Source organism: Somniosus microcephalus, chromosome 3 (assembly GCF_052327205.1).
Source record: "Somniosus microcephalus isolate GS21.2 chromosome 3, FLI_Smic_1.0, whole genome shotgun sequence".
Taxonomy (NCBI): domain Eukaryota; kingdom Metazoa; phylum Chordata; class Chondrichthyes; order Squaliformes; family Somniosidae; genus Somniosus; species Somniosus microcephalus.
Window position 1 is genome coordinate 10,677,211 of NC_140989.1, and position 18,080 is coordinate 10,695,290.

Consider the following 18,080-nt stretch of genomic DNA (forward strand, 5'->3'; position numbering starts at 1 on the left):
TCTAATGAGGCCATATGGGTAGAACTTAAAAACAAAAAGGGGGCAAGCACTTTGCTGGGAGTGTACTATAGGCCCCCAAACAGTCAGGGGGAGATAGAGGAACAGATATGTAGGCAAATCTCAGAGAAGTGCGAAAATAATAGGGTAATAATAGTGGGGGATTTCAACTTCCCCAATATAAATTGGGATAGTCAGAGTGTGAAAGGCTTAGAGGGTGCAGAATTCTTAAAGTGCATCCAGGAGAGCTTTTTGAGCCAACATGTAGAAAGTCCTACAAGAGAGGGGGCGGTACTGGACCTAATTCTGTGGAATGTAGCCGGGCAGGTGGTGGAAGTATCAGTAGGAGAGCATTTTGGCGACAGTGACCATAATTCGGTGAAATTTAAGGTGGTCATGGAAAAAGACAAAGACGGCCCGGAAATAAGGGTTCTAAATTGGGGGAAGGCCAATTTTAATATGATAAGGCAGGATCTGGCCAAAGTGGACTGGGAGCAGCTACTTATAGGAAAATCCACATCAAAACAGTGGGAGACTTTCAGAAGGGAAATAGAGAGAGTACAACGCCAACATGTTCCTGTAAAGGTCAAGGGTGGGACCAACAAGCAAAGGGAACCTTGGATGACAAGGGATATACAAAAATGCATTAGAAATAAAAGGGGGGCTTTTGGCAGTTACAAAAGACTAAAGACGGAAGAAGCCCTAGAGGAGTATAAAAAGTGCAGGGGCATACTTAAAAAAGAAATTAGGAGGGCGAGGAGGGGCCATGAAATAACACTGGCGAGCAAAATAAAGGAAAATCCTAAGATGTTTTATAAGTATATTAAGGGCAAGAGGATAACCAGGGAAAGGGTAGGGCCCATTAGGGACCAAAGTGGCAATCTGTGTGTAGAGCCAGATGATGTAGGCGGGGTTTTAAATGAATTTTTTGCATCTGTGTTCACTATGGAGAAAGACGATGCAGACATAGAAATCGGGCAAGGGGACTATGGCATACTTGAACATATTAGCATCGAGAGGGAGGAGGTGCTAGCGGTTTTAGCAGGCCAAAAAGTGGATAAATCCCCAGGCCCGGACGAGATGTATCCCAGGCTGCTGTGGGAGGCAAAGGAGGAGATTGCAGGGGCTCTGACACAAATTTTCAGAACCTCTCTGGCCACAGGGGATGTACCAGAGGACTGGAGAACAGCTAATGTAGTACCATTATACAAGAAGGGTAGCAGGGATAAACCAGGGAATTACAGGCCAGTGAGCCTAACATCTGTGGTAGGGAAATTATTGGAAAAAATTCTGAGGGACAAAATTAGTCTCCACTTGGAGAGGCAAGGATTAATCGGGGATAGTCAGCATGGCTTTGTCAAGGGTAAATCATGTCTGACAAATCTGATTGAATTTTTCGAGGGGGTGACTAGGGGGGTGGATGAGGGAAATGCTGTGGATGTGGTTTACATGGACTTCAATAAAGCTTTTGACAAAGTCCCGCATAGGAGACTGGTCAAGAAGGTAAGAGCCCATGGGATCCAGGGTGCCTTGGCACGTTGGATCCTAAACTGGCTGAGTGCCAGGAGGCAGAGGGTGATGGTCGAAGGTTGCTTTTGTGACTGGAAGCCTGTGTCCAGTGGGGTACCTCAGGGATCGGTGCTGGGTCCCTTGTTGTTTGTGATCTACATAAATGATTTGGATGAGAATGTGAAAGGTATGATCAGTAAGTTCGCAGATGACACGAAAATTGGTGGGGTGGTAAATTGCGAGGAGGAAAGCCTTAGGCTACAGGACGATATAAACGGGTTGGTCAGATGGGCGGAAAAGTGGCAAATGGAATTTAACCCTGAAAAGTGCGAGGTGATGCATTTTGGACGGACAAATAAGGCAAGGGAATACACAATGAGTGGTAGGACCCTAGGAAGTACAGAGGGTCAGAGGGACCTTGGTATACATGTACATAGATCCCTGAAGGCAGCGGAACAGGTAGATAAGGTGGTTAAAAAGGCATATGGGATACTTGCCTTCATTAGCCGAGGCATAGAATATAAGAGCAGGGAGGTTATGATGGAGCTGTACAAAACGCTGGTGAGGCCACAGCTGGAGTACTGTGTGCAGTTCTGGTTGCCTCACTATAGGAAGGATGTGATTGCTTTGGAGAGGGTGCAGAGAAGATTCACCAGGATGTTACCTGGGATGGAGCGCCTCAGCTATGAAGAAAGACTAAACAGGCTGGGGTTGTTTTCCTTGGAGCAAAGAAGGCTGAGGGGGGACCTGATTGAGGTGTACAAAATGATGAGGGGCATAGATAGGGTAGACAAAGAGGAACTTTTCCCCTTAGTAGGGGGGTCAATAACAAGGGGGCATAGATTCAGGGTAAGGGGCAGGAGATTTAGAGGGGATTTGAGGAAGAACTTTTTCACCCAGAGGGTGGTTGGAATGTGGAACTCAATGCCTAAAAGGGTGGTGGAGGCAGGAATCCTCACAACATTCAAGAAGCATTTGGATGAGCACTTGAAATGCCATTGCATACAAGGCTATGGACCAAATGCTGGAAAATGGGATTAGACTGGACAGGGATGGATGGGCGGCGCAGACACGATGGGCCGAAGGGCCTCTTTCTGTGCTGTAAAACTCTATGACTCTATGACTCTATGGCATGCCTGTAGCTGTAGAGCTCTGTTCTCTCCTGTATTCTGTGTAATTAAAAGTAAGTTTTGAGTTCCTGAAGTCTCACTTATATCCCTTATTTGGACCTTAACAACCCGGTTACAACATTTTGATGATGAGGATGGGATAGATATCAACGTGAAGAAGGGAAAATACAAGAACACTGCATCTGAATCATGGCTACTCGAGTAGGAGAGATTTCTGCTTTTGATGTTCAAAAACAAACTTGGATCGAGTACTGTGATTTATTGCAGCATTTCTTTGAAGCAAATGATATTGTCGATGTTGGAAAAAGGAAAGCTATTTTGCTAACTTCGATGGGAAGTCTAACGTATAGTTTATTGAGAAACTTATGCAGTCCTGCAAAGCCTGGAGATAAATCATTTACTGAATTAGTAGACTTACTAAAGGAACAGTTCAATCCAGACCGAGTGAGATTGTACAGCATTTTAAATTTATTTCACGGAACAGGATACCGGGATTATGTAGCGGTGTTGAGAAAACTGGCACATGATTGCAATTACGGGAACAGCTTGAAAGACATGCTGCGAGATAGGCTGGTTTGCGGGATAATGGATGCTCGAATGCAGAGGAGATTATTATCCGAGACTGGGCTTACGTATGAAAAAGCGTTGGAACTTGCTCAATTAATAGAGACAGCGAACTGAGATGTACAAGAAATCCAAGGTTGCGACTGGTCTACTACGAAGCAAGTTGCAGGTCAGACGCTGGTGCACAAGTTAAATATGAGTCCGAAATCACAACGTGAGCATATAAAAGCATGTTATAGATGCAATGGAGATCACCTGGCAAGGGAATGCAGGTTTCTGGAGGAAAAGTGCCACAAGTGTGGGAAAAAAGGACATATAAAAAGTGCATGCAGAGCAAAGGCTACCCTGGAGGTATACAAACATAAAGGGGGAGAAAAGCAAAACCTGGAAAGAGAAGTGAAAAAACAGGGAGCACATCACATCAGTGGAGAAGCTGAGAAAGAAGACGACATGTTCATAATGCATAATATGGTAGAGGACATTCCAAAAGTGGATCCTATCACTTTGCAACTGATAGTAAATGACACTAAGGTCAACTTTGAGGTGGATACTGGATGTGGCGTAACCATAATGAACAGGGAAGAGTATTCAAAATTGTGGAACCGTGCAAAAGTTCCAGAGTTAAAGTCTTGCTCTATGAAGCTTAAAACCTATACCGGTGAATGAGTGACAACATTGGGTACAACTATTGTAACTGTGAAACACAGGAACACCGTGGAACAGCTACCTGTAGTTGTAGTAGCGGGTTCTGGACCAAATTTGTTAGGTCGGGGCTGGATACGAGAACTTAAATTGGATTGGGGAGCAATAAATCAAATGGAGAGCGGCAAACAGTTGTCGTTGCAAGACGTGTTGATTGAACATGAGAATGTATTCAAGGAAGAACTTGGAACATTTAATGGCCCCCCAGCTAAGATTTATGTCGACTTGGAGGCCACAGACACGGCAATTGTGACCGCAGAACAAGTAAGGACTTGGACTGGTAAGGATCCAGTACTGTCTAGAGTCCGAGAATATGTGATGAGGGGTTGGCCACAACATCCGGAAGGGACTGATTTCACACCTTACAGTGTCAGGAAGACAGAGCTGAGTGTGCAGGATGGTTGCGTGTTGTGGGGAGCTCGAGTGATTATTCCACAGCCAGCACGACAGTCTATCCTAGTGCAACTACATCAGTGTCATCCTGGAGTTTCGCGTATGAAAGCATTGGCAAGGAGTTACTTGTGGTGGCCAAAGCTAGATGAGATAGAAAATCTTGTCAAGACATGCAGCACTTGTCAGGAACACAGGAAGGCACCGGCAGCGGCTCCACTCCACCCCTGGGAGTGGCCGGATAAACCATGGAGAAGATTACATGTAGATTATGCGGGTCCATTCATGGGAAAGATGTTTCTCATAATCATTGATGCACATTCCAAATGGATGGATGTGTATCCTGTAAATTCTGCTTCATCTACAGTTACTATAGACTGCCTGCGTAGGAGTTTTAGTAATCAAGGGATACCGAAGATCGTCGTAAGTGACAATGCCACGTGTTTTGTGAGTACAGAAACAAAAGAGTTCATGAGAAACAATGGCATAGTGCACATGACTTCAGCTCCATATCATCCACCTTCAAATGGACTTGCGGAGAGAGCCATACAAACATTTAAGGAGATGATGAAAAAAAGTGCAGAAAGGAGTTTGACAGCACGAGTTCTGTTCAGCTACAGAATAACACCTCAATCTACCACAGGACTCTCTCCTGCTGAGTTATTGTTAGGACGTCGACTACGCTCCACTCTTGACCTGCTCACCCAGATCTAAAAAGGAAGGTGGAATACCGACAATTCAAACAAAAGGAGAACCATGACAGAAGGACAAAGAGCCGCAGTTTTGGAGAAGGAGATGCGGTCCTTACCAGAAATGTCAGTTATGGTCCAAAATGGATTCCTGGCGTCATAGATTCAATGACTGGTCCAGTTTCATATAGGGTCATGTTGGGAACTGGTCAGGTAGTATGCAGACATGTGGATCAGATACTGACCAGACAACGGGAGATCGAACTGGAGGTTCCAGAGGAAAGGTTGGAGGACAAGTTGATCCCCAGTTATCCAAATGCCTTGGTGGTACCAACACCACGAACAGAGACAGTTATACCTGGACCCCTTAATCAAGAGGAAACCATCGTAGCAGAGTCAGATACTCTGAGTACTGCTCAGGAGCAGCAGGTGGCTCTACCACAACCAAGCAGGGACTTGACTGTAAGACGTTCAACAAGGTCTCACAAGCCACCAGAGCGATTGATCACGACCTGCTAGATCGTTCAGGATGGACTATCGTTAAAGGAGTTTCCTTATGGACTTTAAAGAATGTTGTTAAGAATTGTTGTAACTTAAGAGGAGGGGGATATAGTAATCTCAGATGTAATGCTTAAGTTGTCCACCAGAGGGAGACAAATGCAAAGGGGATTATAATTACTAGTCTTAAGGTAAAATTGCATTATGGGTAGAATGACATCATAGGATCCTCCATTTTAGATGCATCGTGCAGTTGAATTAGAGTGCATGCCTGTAGCTGTAGAGCTCTGTTCTCTACTGTATTCTGTGTAATTAAAAGTAAGTTTTGAGTTCCTGAAGTCTCACTTATATCCCTTATTTGGACCTTAACCACCCGGTTACAACAGTTTCTGCCTCTACCACACTGTCAGGCAGCGAGTTCCAGACCCCCACCACCCTCTGGGTGAAAACATTTCTCCTCAACTCCCCTCTAATCCTTCTACCAATTACTTTAAATCTGTGCCCCTTGGTTATTGACCTCTCTGCTAGGGGAAATAGGTCCTTCCGATCCACTCTATCGAGGCCCCTCATAATTTTATACACCTCAATTAGATCTCCCCTCAGCCTCCTCTGGTCCAAAGAAAACAACCCCAGCCTCTCCAACCCTTCATTATAGCTAATATTCTCCAGTCCCGGCAACATCCTCGCAAATCTCCTCTGTACCCTCTCTAGTGCAATCACATCTTTAGACTCAATTCTGCCCAGTTCCTTCCCCACCCCTCACCCCTTGCTCGGCCTGGTTTTATCAATTCCATGTGATCTCCAGTAGCCATTGTAGACATGCAAGCCTTGTCTGTAAGTGTTGGCAGACTATTTGACCATGGAGGGCACCACACCTGAGTGCAATCACTATACCCAAGTGTGATCACGACACCGAGTGTGATCACTGCACCGAGTGTGATCACTGCACGAGTGTGATCACTACACCCGAGTGTGATCACTACATTGAGTGTGATCGCGAGTAGGAGTGGGCCTTTTGCGTAGCGGTAGCATCCCCACCGCTGGGCCAGAAGGTGTAGGGTTTCAAACCCCGCTCCAGACAGTCCCGGCAAGTGGAGTCGGAGCTCCGGCTCTAAATTCTGGGTTGACATCCAGCGGGATACTTGCGTCCCTGGGTGTGGGTGCCCCCCCCCCCCGACTTCGTATGGGTTGTGGGAGCCCGTAAAACCCTCCCGCCATGGGACTAACCACCCTAATGGCTGGTATGTAGATGGTTACGGTCACGGAAGAAGCGTTACTCGCGGCCAGAAATCCTTCCACCACTTCATACAGTTCCCCAAAGGGAACAGTGTGAAGACACGTATGACGACGACTGCAACGAGTGTGTTCACTATACCAAGTGTGATCACTGCACCGAGTCTGATCACTGCACCGAGCCTGATCACTGCACCGAGTCTGATCACTGCACCGAGCCTGATCACTGCACCGAGTCTGATCACTACACCCGAGTGTGATCACGACCTTATTCAATGTCCACACCAGCCATGTTTTGTGATGGTCACTGGGCTTGCCTCACTCCCAATCACTTCTTTTGGAGCTTTCTGAAATTGTATTTTGAGGACAGTGTCTCATATTCCAATAGACATTTCCTCACCCACCCCCACCATTGTGTATCCTTAGCAGGGCTACAGGCAACTCAACCCACTTCATAGGAACAGGAGGAGGCCACAGAGCAACTGCCGGACTCCCACATCCCACAAACTAATTAAACAGGAAATTCACTTCTGCTCAGGGCTCCGACCAGCAGAGGGAGGCAGAGAGCAGGTGAAAGTGAAAACACTGAAAATATAACATGATTTCCCGGAATACATGGGGGGATTCCCGGCTCCTCACTGTGGTCAGAAACACACACAGGAAAACAGGAGCCGAGTCAGCAGGTGAGGTCTCAGCACCGGGAGAGGGTCTACAGGGGAGGTCCCAGCACCGGGAGACGGTCTACAGGGGAGGTCCCAGCACCGGGAGAGGGTCTACAGGGGAGGTCCCAGCACCGGGAGAGGGTCTACAGGGGAGGTCCCAGCACCGGGAGAGGGTCTACAGGGGAGGTCCCAGCACCGGGAGAGGGTCTACAGGGGAGGTCCCAGCACCGGGAGAGGGTCTACAGGGGAGGTCCCAGCACCGGGAGAGGGTCTACAGGGGAGGTCCCAGCACCGGGAGAGGGTCTACAGGGGAGGTTCCAGCACCGGGAGAGGGTGTACAGGGGAGGTCCCAGCACCGGGAGAGGGTCTACAGGGGAGGTCCCAGCACCGGGAGATGGTCTACAGGGGAGGTCCCAGCACCGGGAGACGGTCTACAGGGGAGGTCCCAGCACCGGGAGAGGATCTACAGGGGAGGTCCCAGCACCGGGAGACGGTCTACAGTTCGAGAAACAGAGAGAGAGAATGACAGAGAGAGAGACAGAGACAGAGAGAGAATGACAGAGAGAGAGAATGACAGAGAGAGAGAGACAGAGAGAAAGAGACAGAGAGAAAGAGAGAGACAGAGAGATAATGACAGAGAGAGGAAGAGAGACAGAGAGAGGAAGAGAGAGACAAAGAAAAGGACAGAGTGAGGGAGAGATACAGAGAATGACAGAAGAGTGGCGACAGATAGAGGACAGAGAGGAAAGGACAGAGAGAGAGAATGACAGAGAGAGAGAGAGACAGAGAGAGACAGATAGAAGAGTGGCGACAGATAGAGGACAGAGAGGAAAGGACAGAGAGCGACAGGCAGACAGACAAGAGACAGAGAGTAAGAGAGAGAAAGAGATCGAGACTAAGAGAGAGGACAGGGAGAGAGAGAATGACACGGAGATGATCCATACCCCGAGATGCTCACCTTTAATGTGAAGACTGCTGTGGGACACTCTGCTCTTCTCCGATTTCAGGGATCTTTGCACACAAGCTGTAGAGGGTAAGGAATCTTCCAGGCACTGTGAAACCAGGATCAGGATAGGGACAATCCTTCGACGTACAACAACAGGAAATGCCGATCAAAATTCAAAACTGGAAAGCACCTTTTGTGGAAATGGATTTTATTTTTGTGTCAGAGGCTGAACCAGACTGAACCAGAGTGTTTGCAACTTTAACAACAGGGATGAGTTTCTGACCACATACCCGTGACATCACTAAGACCGCCTATTTCCACCTCGATAACATTGCCCGACTCTGCCCTTGCCTCAGCTCATCTGCTGCTGAAACCCTCATCCAGACCCCACTATTCCAAAGCTCTCCTGGTCCGCCTCCCGCATTTACCAGAGGATGTTGCACAATACACAAATGGTTCCAAAACAACGTGATGTAAGATTCGCAATTTTCAGCAAAAATCACGCAAGAAAACTGGATAAAATAAGACTGTTTATTGACCAAAGTAAGCTTGCACAGAAAAACCTCTGATAAAAGGGCATACAAAATGGCCGCCAGGCCCTGTGATCAGTTTATGAACCATTTTATTTCTGTTACTGCAAGCCAGACAGGCTTGTGGATTGAAGACAGTGAGCCCACGAAAGCCAGTCTCTGGGAACCGAAACTCAGGGCAACAGCATACATATTCAATGGATTATAAGTACAGGATGGGGCCCATCAAGATATGGGCGGACAATGTAAAAACACTTATACCCATTTATCGTACAAAGGAAAAACCGTTTAGCAGCCATCAAGGAAAATGTCCGGACCGATCAATATGCGAACCGAGCCACGGTGACAATGCAAAAGACATTGAAAGACATTATCGGCCAGGAAGGCCAGTTTAAGTTATCACCGGCTCCGTTACAAGACAAAGCGCCCCTGCAGAGATTTCTGCCCGCCAAAATTAATACAAAGACAGGACTATGATTTGGCGGGAGATAAGACTGTCCCAAAAGAGTATAACTATGGATTGAAAGTCCATCTAAGTTACTTCGGACTCCGGGTTACTTGAACAACTTCTTCTTCACTGTCACGGCTTCTTGTTGGGCGACTTCAGGCTTCCATTTCTTCAAGAACTTTCTTCTACGAGGAACGAACGAAGGGCGGACGGTGCCCGGATCGGCGCCTCTTCCACTTCGGCAGATCGATGAAAACGTTTTCGTCTTTTTAAAGACGGACGGTTTCGGTAAAAGGACAACGTGGTCGGTGTTCAGCCAAACAAGGCTCGGCCACGACGAGAAGACGACGAGGGTGGCCCGGGTACTGGGGTCGGGAGATCATCGACGACCCAGGCCGACGGAGAAGAAACCCTCTGGAGGACTGGCGATCTAGGCCACAAGATTCTCCCAAGTGCATAGCCTGCATCTGGGTCTGCTCCATGAACCCAAATCGACCTAGTGGATCTCAACCTTAACGAGCGCTCATCGAGGCTGGGTCTACCCCACCGCCTCGAGGGAGGAGAGAATATCGACTGCGCCAGAAGTTTCCAAATCCACGTGACGACGGAAAGCGGTGCCAAAAAGGCTGCGAACCCCCCCCTTTCTCGCGATTTCGAGAGTGGTGAGCATGATCCCAAGTTCCCCAGGTCGAAACTTAGTTTAGGTATAGGGGAGGGAGTTAAGGGAAATCGTAATGTGTTTCCCCTTTTTCGATGTGCCGTGTGTTCCCCATTTCCATAGAGTCAAGTTCATAAATTTGTGCATGATTGTAGTAATTTTAATCTGTGCCTATGACATGTATTTTGTAATGCTTCAAACTGTTTAAAAATAAAAGCATCCATTTCGTGCTATTCAACCTGGTCTATTGAGTTCTTTCTCTGCACTACTGTTCTCTGCACCTAAGTCCAAGGTCTAGAACCGTAGGGGGGATTGGGTCGAACCACTCAAGGGTAATTATTGCACGAAGCCTGGCAGGAGACCAGAAAGAGCAAGAGAAACCCCCTACAGAAATGGCGACCGCGGCAGGACCTTGGCAGCAGGAAAGTAGTGTGTTAGATCAAGATCTGAATAAACGAAATGTGATGGATGAAAGAATAGCAGATTATGTTTTCGGAAAAGTCAACCTCACAAAACAATGGATATCTGATCTACTAAGGGATAGGCGCCCGCTAGACGCAGCCATCAAGTGGACAGCGGGTAGAGAGCATAAGAAATCTGTAGAAAAGGCGGTCTGGCTGATGTGCTACAAGAAGCAAGTCCAGCTTTTGGACCAGGTGGTTGCAGCACAGACAGTCCAGATCAACGGCTTGCTTAAAGGCGTGGAGGAAAAGGTTGCGGGAGGTCAAAAACTGATTGAATCGCTTGACGCGCTGAACCAGGAACGCCGCTCTGTAATTCGCTGCCACGAAACCCGGGTAGAATATTTAAAATGTCAGGTCGTTGAGGCCAAGGCCAGTGAAGGTAGAATGAGAGAGAGGTGTTCCCGTCTAGCCAAACAAGTAGATGCCCAAGAGGAAAAGCTCCTGGGAGCCAGGGCAGCATATAAAATGGCCATGGAGGATAGATCTGAGAACACCGACCACAGCACTTGCCGCCGGGAGCTAGAGGACCTGAGAAAGGCCCTAGCGAAGGCAAACGGGTTGGTGTGTCTCATAAATCCACCAGCGAGTCAGCTGTTGCTAGCCAAGGAATCCAAAAGACCGATTCCACAAGAGGCAGTTGGGGTACCAACCCCCGAACCTTCTGCGCCTCCTGCCTATGAGGAGTCTTGGACTCCGGGACAGGAGACGGAGACGGTAGAGGAAGAGAGCCCTGAGGTAGAGCAACCCCAGACAGTAGAGTCGGGGTCGGCGCCAATGTGTCCAACGAGACACCGGAGGATCGGTCCAAATGAAGAAAATGGCGATGACGGACCCCTTGAGAGTCAGATCATAATGCCTCATAGCGCACGACAGCTAAGAGAGATGATAAGTCACATCCCAAAACTCTCCGAGTCAGGAGATCCCTCCGTGCATTTCAGGGACGTGGAGCAGACCGCAGCAGTCAATGACTGCGACGGGGTTGAACAGTCTAAAATGCTGCTGTTCTCCCTGGACAGTTCGCTCCTCCAGTGTCTCCCTGACGAGAGCAAGAGAGGGCACAGGGACTATGAGTTGCTACGGGATGAGATTCTGGAGATCATGGGAGAGGGGGACGGAACTCCGTTCCTCCGTTTAGAAAAGACAGTGCAGCTAGAGGGAGAACCCCCACGGGTTTTCGCCGACAGGTTGTGGCCAGTGTATCGGCGCAGCTGCCCGGGCGGGCCGGCCCGGGCCGGGCTGAATGGCGAACAAAGGGCTCACTGGCTTCGGTGCCTGGTAGCAGGTTGCCTGCCAGTAGTGAAGGAACAGGCCAAAGCATGGTTTGACCCCACTAACGCCCGCTCCACGGAGGAAGTAGTACTAGATCAGCTCACGATCAGTTATAGAAACAACAAGGGCAAGAAAACGCCTGTTGTGAAAGGAAAGGTGCATGAGGTGAGACCCGCAGCCTCTGCTAAAAAGGAATGGCGTCAGGAGGGAAATCGCCATCCCCAAGCAAATAGCAGTTGTTACGGGTGTGGGAAGGAGGGTCATTGGCGCAAGGACTGTAGGAATTCTTGGAAGGATAAGAGGGAGAGAGCGTTCGCCGCAGCCCAAGATCGAGCCCAAGCCCGAGTCGCCAACGGCCCGAGAGTTTCCCCAACACCAGCACAACCACAAGTGCAGGCCGCTGCCCCAACACCAGTCCAGAACCCAACCGTAGCCTTTGCCCCGAATGAAGGGGGTGGTGCGGTTGTGGACCCCGCTGCGATCGAGTCAGTCTTGGAGACTATGCGGTCTCTGATGACCTGGCAGGGGAAGGTAGCGGTTGCTAACAGCCCTATTGCCCCCGAGACCCCAGCCGAAACACCTAAATGACTGACGCCCGCGCAGCCCATCTACTTGTGTCCGCTCCGCTATGACGCTTGGAGAAGACCTGTGGTGGAGATGGAGGTGGAGAAACAAAGGGGTAGTTACCTGTTGGATACGGGAGCTTCGTGTACCTTGATCCACACGGACAAACCTTTTGCCTCACCTCTGTCCGCCCAGGCTCCATATTTAGTAGCGGGTTTCACAGGTAGAGCACAGGCTGGCGCGCACTCCCTCCCGCTCTCCATTCAGTTGGGAGCGCTCCACACCACATGGACGTGCATCCTATTGAAGTGGAAAGAGGGGGGGGGGAAAGGCATCCTCGGGGCTGATTTCTTGGTGGAACACGGGATCCTCGTGGACCTGAGAAATCACTGTCTCTGGGGAGCCGAGGGCGGTTTAGGTAAGGTAGTCGTAATCCCGGGGAAGGAAGAAAAGGGGGCCCTGTGCACTATGAAGCCATCAGGAGGTTACGATCTCGAGCTCATGATAACAAACGTCCCAACGGACTTGCAGGCGCGTGTGTCAGAAAATCTGACCGTGTTCGCCACCCACAAGCACGACTGCGGGAGAGTCACTGGGTTCGAAGTCAGCGTAGACGGGGACCCCATGATCCGACCCCAAAAGCAGTATAATTTCCCAAAGGAGGCAGAACCCGACATGGAGACAGCAATATCTTCATTGGTACAGCAGGGCGTATTGAGGACGATAGCCACCCACGTGAACTCCCCATTATGGCCGGTAAAGAAACCGGACAATTCGTGGAGAGCCACGGTGGACTACAGAGTCCTCAATAGTAATATCCCAGCCTGCGCGCCCACGGTAGCAGCAGTTGCAGACTTAATAGGGAGTATTCCAGCATCAGCGACCACATTCACGGTGCTGGACATCTCGAACGGTTTTTGGTCCATTCCGCTGCGGCGGGAGGACCAGTACAAGTTTGCCTTTACTTTCAAAGGGCAACAGTACACCTGGAACTGCTTACCACAGGGTTTTCACAACAGCCCCAGCATTTTCCATCAGTGTATGGCGGGGAGTTTGAAAGAGTTCAGCCAGCCCAACCAGATAGTGCAGTATGTGGACGACTTACTCCTGTTCACAGATACAAGGGAGCAGCACGGCCCACTGTTAGCCGAATTGTTGGAACTGTTAGAAAGGAAGGGTTTCAAAGTAAACCCAAAGAAAGCCCAGATCGGCCAGCAGGAAGTTAAATTCCTGGGTCTGGCCATCCGCGCTGGGGAAAGAGCCATAGATAAGGCCAGACGGGAATCTATACAAGATCTGCCGATTCCCAACACAGTAACGGGTGTAAGGTCCTTTTTGGGATTGACCGGGTACTGCAGAGATTTCATCGAGGACTATGCTGCCACAGCGGCCCCGCTACTTCGACTCTTACACAAGGGAGTCGAGTGGTCTTGGGACGAGGGGTGCCAGGCAGCATTCGAGAAGTTGAAAAGAGATCTGCAGACCGCGCCAGCCCTAGGGGCCATAGATGGGGGAGAGGAGTTCTTTCTGGAGGTAGCCGCTAGTGGGGACAGCCTGAGCGCAGTACTGCTCCAAGAGCGGCACGGCAAGCTAAGACCAGTAGTTTATTCCTCCAGGGTGCTCACGGATGTGGAGAGGAGTTTCTCCAATTGCGAACGGCATCTCCTGGCCACGCATTGGGCTGTGAACAGATCAGTGATCTTCACAGGGACCTCTCCCATTACGCTCCTCACCCATCACACCCCCACGAAGATGCTTCTGGACGGGAGGATTAAGGATGGGACCGTAAGCAGCGCTCGGATTGCGCGCTGGACCCTCCTCCTTTCCCAGATGGATCTCAAAGTTAAAGGCCTCTGCGCGCCAAGGCTCGCAGCCAATATGGCATATCCCGGGACAGCCCATCAATGTTCCGTAGAAGGGGTATGGGAAGTTAACATAGGTTTACGGGCCGGGATACATCCCACGGGCCGCGAGATCTACATAGACGGTTCTAGCACTGTAGCTGACGGCAAGCGACTCACAGGGTGTGGAGTTTATGACCCTGCGGCAAACATTGCCCTGGCAATTAAGCTCCCCAGCACTATGAGCGCGCAGCAGGCTGAACTGTCCGCGGTGGCGTACGTGGTTACCCACCCCGAGATTTTCCCAACCCCATACACGATTTGCTCAGACAGCATGTTCACGTGCAATTCGTGTACGGAGTACCTCGCCATCTGGTCCCGACGCGGGTACACCTCCGCGGACGGGCGGCCTTTAACAGTTAAGCCCTTGCTGGAGAAGATCCTAGCAGCTGTGGGGGAGAAAGGAGAGGTGTTCATCCATAAGGTGAAGGCTCACTCCATTACAGAACCCCGCAGTCAGGGCAACCAGCAGGCGGATGCGCTAGCCAGGGAGGGTGCCCGCAGCGGCATTCTCTGGGACTCATACGAACCTGGACCCGTGGCGGCGATCCAAGGCAGGGAGGGAATTCCCGGGAACACAGGGGTGACACCGCCCCCAGACCTAAAGACCGTCCAAACCCTGGATCCCGCCCTAAAAGCAGTCCTAAAAGCCATCACAGAGGGCAAACAGGTAGAAGGTCCGTACAGTACGGCAGCCCTCACAGTCAAAGAAGGTATGCTGTTCCGAAAGGAGCAGTGGGTTGTGCCGCAGCAGCACCGAAGGGAATTCCTGCAATTGGCCCACGAGGGTCCAGGAGCGGGACACCCCGGACCTGAGGTCACCTGGCAACGGGTGGAACAGGCGGGATGGTGGCCGGGACTTCGGGACGATGTCCGCGAGTTCTGCGCAAGCTGTCTTGTGTGTGCTGCTAACAACCCAGACCCCCACAAAAGGAAGGTGCCCATGGGGCACATCAGGAGGGTAGAGGGACCATGGCAGTCGATTCAGGTCGACTACATAGGGCCCCTGCCCGCCGCCCAGGGAGGCTATAAGTACTGCCTTGTCCTGGTAGATGTGTTCACCAAATGGGTAGAAGCCTTCCCGTGCAGAACAGCTACGGCACTGGGTACTGCTAAGATCTTGATTCGGGAAGTGTTCTCACGGTGGGGACTCCCCCGTTTTGTAGAGTCCGACCAAGGGAGTCAGTTCACCGGTCAAGTAATGCAGAACGCCCTCAGGCTCTTGGGCATTGAGGGAAAGTGGCACGTAGCATACAATCCCCAGTCATCCGGGATTGTTGAGCGTATGAATCGGACCCTCAAGGAAAAGCTGAGGAAAGAGACAATGGGCTCGCCCCAGAAATGGGCGGAGGTCCTGCCTTTAGTCCTCATGGGGATCCGAGCCAGCCAGTCCAAAAGCACGGGGTATTCCCCGCACGAGTTAATGACTGGAAGGATCATGCGAACACCCACCCATGTGCTAGCCCCGGTGCTCACTGAGGGCCAGCTCCGAGAGGTGAAACGGGACAAATTCGCCCAAACCCTCTTGGAGCGCCTGAGACAGATTTATGGGCAGGCGGCTGGGAACATGGGAAGACAGCACCAGGGAAATAAACTGTTGTTGGAACCTCGGAAACAACAAGAGTGGGTAGTCGGGGACCAGGTCATGGTCCGAAACTACGCCAGGGTAGGGAGTTTTGAACCACTGTACATGGGGCCATACAGCATTGTAGACAAAGCCAGCCCCATGGTTTATGCAGTGAAGACGCCCCGACGTACCAAATGGTTTCACATCAACCAGTGTAAACTGTTTAAACCGGGTACACCAGGGCCACCAAAGGGGACCAGGTCTGAGAACAAAGATCCTCAGCCTGTAACAGAGTCACAGACCACACAGGCTGGAGCAGTAGCCTGCGTGAAGGGAGAGGCCATCCCATTGGAGTGGGAGGTCTCATCTTTTGAATGGGATTTAGGCAGGGGAGAGCCCGAACAGCTCAACCTCGCTTTAGACCCAATCACGGAGGAGGAAGAGTCAGAGGACGGCAGTCCCGCCCTCGACTCAAGCTTGGGGGAGGTAGGGAGTGGGGGTGGAGACTCGTTACCTGTAGGGACAGGTGAGGTGGAGTCGGAAGCCACAGATCCCGACCCCGGGGGGGCGGAGCCTGAGGAAGGGGAGCTGGAGCCGGCAGCTGTGGAGGAACCACAGGCTGTGACGGTAACAGTCACGACCCCAGGTCCATCGGCCCCGGGAGCCCAACCCAAAGCAGCCCCTCGTAGGTCAGCTCGAGCGCCCCAGCCCAGAAAATTTTGGCCAGATTCTCCCCATCCTCCCCAACCACGGTTTAAAGCAGCCCCAGGAAGACATGATCCCCGTTCAGCAGCGACAGGCTGCGGGGGATCAAGGCCAAAGATCAATGCAGCCCCACCGCAGGGTGTGGCACACGACAGACCTCACAGGGATTCGGAAAGCCGCCCCACGGAGGGCGGCGCTGTACATAAGTTAAGATAGGTAATTATGGTCATAGTTTAAGGAATGTAAAGTATATGGTGTTAAGAGTACAATTTTGAAGTCTGCCCGGTATGTGTGTTTGTTAGGGAGCGGGGTCCAGGAACCCGCGCGTCCAATTAATTTAGGCCAGCACCTATCGGGAGCCCGGCTACATCATTTTGTTGGTTACAGAAACCTGGGATACGATGGAAAGGATTGTCGTCGCGTTCATGGCGATCGGGTGCGGGTGGGCCTACCGAGGCCGCACCAAGGACGTCATCATTTTCGGGTGCTCCGGGGACACGGCCCCCATCGCAACGGATGGGACGGGGGAGCGAGAGGTAGAGGAAACCGCCACCTACTTCCACCAAGGGAGATGGCCAGGTTGGCTGGGAACGAATTCTACAGAATATTCCAGCAATTTCGGTTTTGCCTACCAAGAGACTTCATTAACGTGCCCTCGAGTGAGGATCCTAGCGCCCAGAGTCAGCGTCACCGTGGGAAAGAGGATTTGTCTGGTGTGCAATGGGAACGTACCACCAAGGCGATGGTGGTGGCTACGAAAGCTGGGAAAGGACATGAGAAACTCTACGGTCGAGTGGGAGCGACTGGGAAATAATACCCATCGGACTATTACGGGAACTCACGGACAATTACGTGTGTGTTGGGACAAATGGTGGGAACCGGATGAGGGAATATATGTCTGTATGTGGGGTTCGAGACGCGTCTGCCCCAAGGGCGTGTCCATCTTCTTCCAGAGGCAGTGGCAGGATGAAGGGAAGGGGATGAGATGGGATGTTAGCACTCGAGCATGCGGAGCCCCATACTCCCCTATTCCGGTGAACGCCACTGAACTCATCACCCGCCCACGCAAGCCCCTGCCCACGCTTCCGGTAGCACTAGCCCAGAAAGGAGGGTGCCCAACCACCACCAAGGGACCCGGGAACGGTTTAGTATTGGTACCCACCGGTCAGGTGCTGTACCAAGGGGTACACTACGCGGTGGCCTCAGTGATTTTAAATCTCACTGAGGTAAGATTGCCGGAGTGGTGTCCCAAAGAAACGGAACAATTATACCAGGTCCTGTTAACCAGTATGTTTAGACAATTTTACGAATTTGACTTTGCCGACATCGACAGAGACAAATTATACACCACACCGCCAGAAGTTTTGGATCGAGTCGGGAGGCAAAGAAGGGGTACTGTAAATGACATATTCACTGCTTTTAATACCGGGACATCTGTTGTCAACGCTCTAGATAACGTGGAACTGCAGACACAGATCAACGGTTTAAAAGCCCAGTTAAGGAACATATTGACAGACGAAAACAAGGTCGTGGGTTCTGAGTTGCATGAGGACCAGGCCATGACACTACACTTTAAGGACATAATTGCTGAGCTGGAGAAACACGCGAGAACGGTAAATGCACTCATTAAGGAGGATCGGAATGCGTCCGATCA

At 50.8% G+C, this 18,080-nt stretch overlaps 1 protein-coding gene across 1 annotated transcript in view; it reads right to left on the reverse strand.

The window, feature by feature from the left end:
• Positions 1 to 18,080, reverse strand: part of LOC147120845 (interferon-inducible GTPase 5-like) — a 57,493-nt gene that overhangs the window by 12,445 nt on the left and 26,968 nt on the right. Inside the window, exon 2 of the mRNA XM_085979188.1 lies at positions 8,333 to 8,510. The gene's annotated coding sequence lies outside the window, so the exon portion shown is untranslated. The remainder of the gene's footprint in view (positions 1 to 8,332; positions 8,511 to 18,080) is intronic.